The sequence below is a fragment of the Choloepus didactylus genome, chromosome 11, assembly GCF_015220235.1.
Source record: "Choloepus didactylus isolate mChoDid1 chromosome 11, mChoDid1.pri, whole genome shotgun sequence".
Classification (NCBI taxonomy): Eukaryota; Metazoa; Chordata; class Mammalia; order Pilosa; family Megalonychidae; genus Choloepus; species Choloepus didactylus.
Genome location: NC_051317.1, coordinates 13296252 through 13302974, shown reverse-complemented (window position 1 = coordinate 13302974; position 6723 = coordinate 13296252). Strand labels below are relative to the sequence as shown.

At 45.2% G+C, this 6723-nt stretch overlaps 1 long non-coding RNA gene across 1 annotated transcript; it reads left to right on the top strand.

The window, feature by feature from the left end:
- Nucleotides 1-1622: 1622 nt before the first annotated feature.
- LOC119506413 lies at nucleotides 1623-4869 on the top strand. Its single transcript, XR_005210991.1, has 3 exons — nucleotides 1623-2031; nucleotides 2720-2910; nucleotides 4717-4869. It is a non-coding gene; the product is annotated as an uncharacterized LOC119506413 (long non-coding RNA).
- The last annotated feature ends 1854 nt before the right edge of the window (nucleotides 4870-6723 follow it).

Below are 6723 nucleotides of genomic sequence, written 5' to 3'. Positions count from 1 at the left end.
GAGTTAATTCTCAACCTTCATCCACCATTGTGAAATAGCACAACAGGGTTGGTGACAAGACACATCTGGAGCAATCACCTAGACAAGCACCAAGGGCCTGGAAGCCTTAGCTTCCTATCCTGCTGTCAGCTTGCTCTGCAACCCCAGACCAAATCCTGAACTTCTTTGTGGTTTTCCCTTGGCTAAACAAGAAGCATTTGTGCCCATCTCTCTATCAGACCCCGTGGCCAACTCCCCTTTCACTTCTCTGTCCCCTCCTCCCCACTACCAACATTGTGTTCATAAATGATGGGGGGAAGCTTGAGTGTGAGGGGCCGGAAACTTATGTGACCCAGATATTCATTCATTGGTTTATTCACAATGAATTACTGAGCACTTACTATGTGCCAGACCTGGGTGCTGGGGCAAGTGAGCTTCTGCCCCTGTGGAGCTCACATTCTAACGGTATAAGGAGAAATATAAACAACACACAAGTAAACAAAGAAATTCAGGTAGAGGTAAGTGCTGCAAAGGAAATAGAACCAGGCAAAGAGATGGTGATGGGGAGTGCGGGGGGCTCTTTTAGCTAGTGCATAAGGGGAGACCTCTTTAGGAAGAGACTTGAATGTTGAGAAAAGCCAAAGAAAGGACTTTCCAGGCAGAGGAAAGAGCAAGGGCAAGGCCCTGAGTGTGCTGTGTCGCAGAAGAGAAAAAAGTTTGCGTGAATGTAGGGTAGCAGATGAGAGTGGATGGGCAGTAGGCAGAGATAGAGAGGTAGACAATGTAAAGAGAATGCTGAATTTTAATCAACCTGGTTGATTGAGTGACTCAATCTAGTTTATGTTTTTAAAGAAGCACCAGGCTGTTACATGGAGAACAACTTGGAGGAATTAAGAGTAGAAGCAAGATAATCGACAAGATATTTCTGTAATGCAGGTGGGAGATACTGGTGGTGTAGAATCAGACAGCAACAGTGGAGACTGAGAGAAGTGACTGGATTCAGAATTTATTTTGGGAGTTGAAGAATCAGGACCTGTTGAGGTTGGGTGATGAGGGGGTCTTGGCTAGTGCTGTGGTGGTGCCAGTGAAGGGAAAGCAGAAATCAAGGATGACTTCTAGGATTGGTGCTTGAACACCCAGATAAGTTGTGGTGTCCTTTTTTGAGACTGGAACATGGGAGATGGGTCTGATAAGCCAAGAAGTCCATCATGAGGTGGTAAGTAGAGGATGCCTGTGAGAAGTCCAAGGGGATATGCAGTTGGCAGTTCGAGTTACCTTCTTAAAAAGTGTTTCCAGCCTTAAAGGATTAGCAGCATTCTTTTTAACATGCAAATAACCACTGCCTGAGCCCTTATTTTGCTTGACCACCCAAGGACCATTTATATTCACTCTTCCCTGGCATTTCTGGGACTCTGAATTTCTCCTCTGCCAACCAGGTGTAATCACTCAGGGTACAGATAATAACAGTGGCTACATGTATCAAAATCCCGCTGGCCGCCAGCCCCTGTGCTAAAGCACTTGCAGACATGGTGCATCTTTTAATCCTCATGACATCCCAGTGCTATGGATGTTATTATCCTCCCTCATTTTCTAGATGAGGAAACTGAGATGAAGGGAAATTAAGCAACTTGTCCAAATAGCAGAGCTGGAGCTCACACCCTCAGGTCTGCGGGAAGGCAGAGCTGGAGCTTCTAATCACCGCCTTCCTTCCTTCCTTCCACTGCCCCAGTAAAGCAACTTGGCCCAGAACTGCTCCCTGCCCATGATGACAGTATTACTCCAACTCCTGGAAATTCTTGTCACCACCTAGCCTTCCCTTTCCACCTTCCCATTTTCTCTTCCCAGCTTCCCAAACCCTTTAGGGGTTTGCTTCTGGCTGACATCTTGTCACTATAACCCTCTGGGATCCTCCCTCAGCAAAAACACCTAAGTCATCTGGCAGTAACAAAAAACCACGAAACTTCCCATGGGTTCACCGGGTGTAAAGGGGACTCCCTGGCTGAAAGTCCATTTCCTCTGTCCACTCTTCTCTTCTGCTCACACAGTTGTGAGGTAAGTTCTATTTTTTTCTGATGATAATAATAAGGTTATAAATTGAGGACCTACTTTGCACACACACTCTGTTTTAAGCATCGCCAATCCCGAGAACCACTTAGTGGAGTCCTTACCATTATAGAAATTGTACGTGTTTATTGTACAAACTGTGGATAATCAAGTACTTAAAGACTGCCACTGCTAAGATTTTGGTGTATTCCCTTCTAGTATTTTTTTTTTTTCTTGGCCTAAGTAGGTTTTGTATATTTTCAGGGGAGTTGCATTATACATGCAATAAAGTTATGTATGTTCAACTCTACAAGTTTGGGGAGAAAAGGGGAGGAAGAGAGAAAATTTAAAATGTGGGCAATGCTGTTCACCATTCCACATGAATAGAGGATTCCCTGAGGAATCTGCTGCCACTCCAGAGGCCTCAGTTCCTGGGGGCCTCTCATGGGGTGAGTATCTCACCAGGCAGACTGGGGTTCTGGGTTTTAAAAGATGTATTTCAAGCTACCTACTTCAGCTGATGCCCAAACTAAGAGTCCAGGGTCTGTTTTGGACATTCAGGGAAACTGAATTTGCCAAGAAAAGTCTGTCTGCCCTGTGGCATCGTGCTAAGGGGTTTCAAGGATATTTTGACTCTTTGCACTTTAGGTTTTAACTGAATGTGACTTAGGCTCTTTGTTTTATTTTCCATGGGAAGTCCATGTCCTCCCCAAGATTTCCACCAGTCTCTGGGGCTGGCATTCTGGTCGACCCTGGGAGTTCCAGATTCACGTGGAGACAAGGGACTGCCCTCTGCCCTGCCCTGACCCGGGGTGGAACTCAGCCTCTGCTCTTCATCCCTGAAGGCCTTTCTCCCAAGGAATGTGTGCTTAGAAGACTGTACTGAAGGTGTGGGGATTTGGGAGGGATTTTAAAAAAAACCATATAATGCCAACAATTTAAAGTTAGGTATTAAATAGCTCTCTCCCAAAGAGTTTTAACTACCCTGCTGAAGGGAATTTCTTTCTCATTGACCACCTTTCTCTGAAGATTCCAGCCTTCTGCCTTGTTGCCTGCCTTCTCTGCCCCTTATGACTTTCAAATTCTCTCACTTTATTATAGAAAGTGATTTACCTTTTCGATTCCTACACAATCCTGGGCCTCCTTTCCAAATCTAAAGAACTAATGAGTATTGCTCAAACCAAAGCTATCTGGAATTCCTTCTTCACTAATAGAGAAGAGAATGTAGATGCTTTGAAATTCTCATCATTCTCTCTCTCCACCAGTCTTTGTGAATGGAATGGAGCATTATAGAGATCTACTTTCTCCTTGATATAAACTCTACTTCTCCTCTTAGAATACAGAGGCAGCTACAGTCACCTTTAGTTTTAAATATTTTTCACTCTACTGTATATGTATATGTGTGAAATATAAGGATCATGCTATATGTACAATATGGTATCCTGCTTGTTCTGGTTATTACTGTTGCATACAAAACCATGCAAAACTTGGGGTAAAGCAACAATGATTTTTATGTTCACAGATTCTGTGAGTCAGGGATTTGAGCAAGCACAGTGGAGAGGCCTTATTTCTGCTCCCTGAGGTCTAGGGTCTCAGCTGCAAAGGCTGGGGTGTCTCAAGGGCTGGGGACTGGGGGCATCTGAAGGCTCATTCACTCCCATGCCTGGCAGTTGATGCCAGCCATCAGCTGGGACCTCAGCCAGGGCTGTCTGCTGGGACACCTACTCATGACCTCTCCATGTGGTGCCTGAGTTTTCCTACTGCATGGCAGCTGGGTTCCAAGAGTGAGCATCTCAAGGTGGAAGCACATGTCATATTTCTGATACAGCCGAACACAAAGATCTGCTCAGGTTCAAGAGGACATGACACAGACCCCATCATTTGATGGGAGGAGTGACAAGGCCACATCGTAATAAGAGCATGTGAGATAGGAAATACTGTTGCAGCCATCTTGGAAGATACAATTGGCTACACTTTTCTTTTCATTTAACATGTCAGGAATATTATATCATATCATTAAAATAATTTGCCAATTCTGGGGATGAATGATAATTTATTTAAATGATCCTTTACTATTGGATTTTTCTTGTCATTTCTCCACTGGAGAATAGAAGAGGGTATTTCTCTTCTTCAGGATGGAGGCCTGAAGAGAATTAGTTGAAGTGAAGTCTTACTCTATCAGTGTCTGACTTCACTAAGTTGGGATCCGGTGGTTACCTTTCCTTTGACAGTTTCTGTGCCACAGGCCAGCAGAATCCCTGGTGGTGTTGAGACATGGAGAAAGAGACAGGAGATAGTACCTGTAGCCTTCAGGTGTGACAAGGACACATACATTTCCCCTGGGTTGACGGAACTTCTTGGAAGATGGGGCTTGAGCTCTCTTGTCATCATTCCCCAAGAGGGCTGTCTAGGGAGTGAGATGGAGGGTATGGGGTGGATTATCTCCAGTTGGGGAGGAGGAAGGAAGGAAGCAATTAGAGCTTGTTAGGACTGAATTATGTACACCACAAAATAACATGTTCATGTCTTAATCTGCCTTCCTGTGGGTGTGAACCCATTTGTAAATAGGACCTTTGAAGATATTATTAGATAAGGTGTGGACTCATTTGTGAATAGGATCTCTCAAGATCCTATTTAGATGAGGCCAAATGAATCAGGGTGGGCCTTAATCCATGTGGTTGAATTCCTTATAAGGAGAGGAAATCCAGACAGAGACACAGATGATTGAGCAGGAAAAGTAGAAGCCAGAAAGAGAAGCCATATGTCCGAGGCAACGATTGCAACAAGCCAGCACCAGAATGCTACAAGCTCAGGGAGAAAGCACAACCTGCTGAGACACGGGTTTGGACTTCTAGCCTCCAAACTGGTGAGACAACAGATTCCTGCTGTTTAAGCCATTGTGGAGTATTTGTCATGGCAGCCCTGGAAAACTAAGGCAGAGTCCAAGACAGGTCATCTATGTAGGTGATTACGGGGTGGGGGAGGAGTGGCCCACATACTCTGCAAAGAACCCAGCACATGTGCCCCCTCAAGAGGGCAGCCACACAAGGGGAGCCAAAGGCCAGTCCCTTCTATACAGGGAAGCAGCAACCACTGAAATAAAGGGGATCAGCTCTCCACGAAGGGCAGCTTTATACAAAGAGATCTGCCTTTTTCTCCTTCTGTCCTGCCTCCAAGCCAGAGGGCATGTTGCGGAGGAGATGGGGAGTAGTGAGAACACATCATGCTCTGCACCCCTAACCGATACTTTAAGCCACTTAGAGACCCAAGTCTAGCATTTGTGTACATATTTGGGGTTGGGGGAGGAGCAGTGAGAAGAGAGTAATTATTTGAAAATGAGTTAAATGTTTTGAAATGTATGGGACTAAGTCCTATAGAAACAAAGTATGACTAAATAACTACTAGTAGCTGGAAATAAATTGATAATTGACTGGATGGAGATGAAGTTAAGCATTGTTAAAGAGGACGTGAAGGCACACGATTCCTGGCAATTCTGTGTTTTAAACCCTGGCAAGCTGAGGCTCCTTAAGAAACTGGGTGCAACTGGAGTTATTGGGAATCCTCTTTTTAAATTCTCTGTTTTTATGGCCAAAATGCCCTCTGGAAGGCTGTACTTGCGCCAGTGGCTTGGATATGCCCAACTTGCATAGGGATGTATATGTGGGCCTAGAGAAGGGGCATCTCATTATGTTGATCATCAAAGCCAACACTACAGGGCAAAGGAGGGGGAGGTGTCACCAGAAGACCTAGGAGCCTCAGGGTTTGTGTGGACAGAAGGGAGAGATGATGACTGCCCCACTCACCTCTTGGGGGTGGAGAAGGGTTAGGTCCAGATTGGGTGTGTGAGGCTCAAACCTTTTCTCACCCACATTGACTGCCAAATTCTTCTTCCCTTATGACGCCCTCAGAATCATTTTCCAGCCATCTGCTCCCTGTGGCAACCTGGGAGTCCTACAAACTGGGGTCTAGGCCATCACCCCAATTCTCCTCCCTCAGGGCATAGCTGTGTCTGTAGAATGTTGAGGGCTGAGAAGGAAGAGGGAATTAGAAAGATGGACGTTTGAAAACTAAAACTGCCTTGAATTCTATCATAGGCTTTGTCTTAGAAACAAGAAGAGGAAGGTAGGCTGAGAGGGGAGGTTAGTTTTTAGCAACTTTTTTAAAATTGACAACAGAGGAAGAGAGACCAGAACCATGAAGTTAACATTTTGCACTTTAGTGTCATTTGATTTTTTGAAAAGTTCCAGATCTTAGGAAGGGGTTGTCCCAGGATCAGGGGCTCTGTGCGGAACTGGAGGAAGAGCTGGGTGAAGCGTGGATGATATAGTCCCTTCCCCCAAATCACTCCCCATTAGCATCCCATGATGCTGGAAATCCCTAGGGTTAACCTTTCTTTCCTTTGGGCTGCAATTACTAAGGTCATTTAATGCTTTCCATAATGGTGCCTCTCAATTTACCTATGAGCAAACTGAGGCACGGAAAAGTTAAGGAATTTTAGCTTCCATGTACAAACTCACATAGCTGGTTAGCCATGCATCCCAGGATTCCAACCCAGGTCTGTCTGATTCCAAAGTCTTTCTATCCTACCAGTGGCCCCAGTGGACACTCACTCCTTTGGATTAGGAATACTCTGTGGAGCAAGGTGGAGCAGAGGCTCAGACTGTGGACTTTGGGGTTTGAGTCTTGACTCCATCGATGACC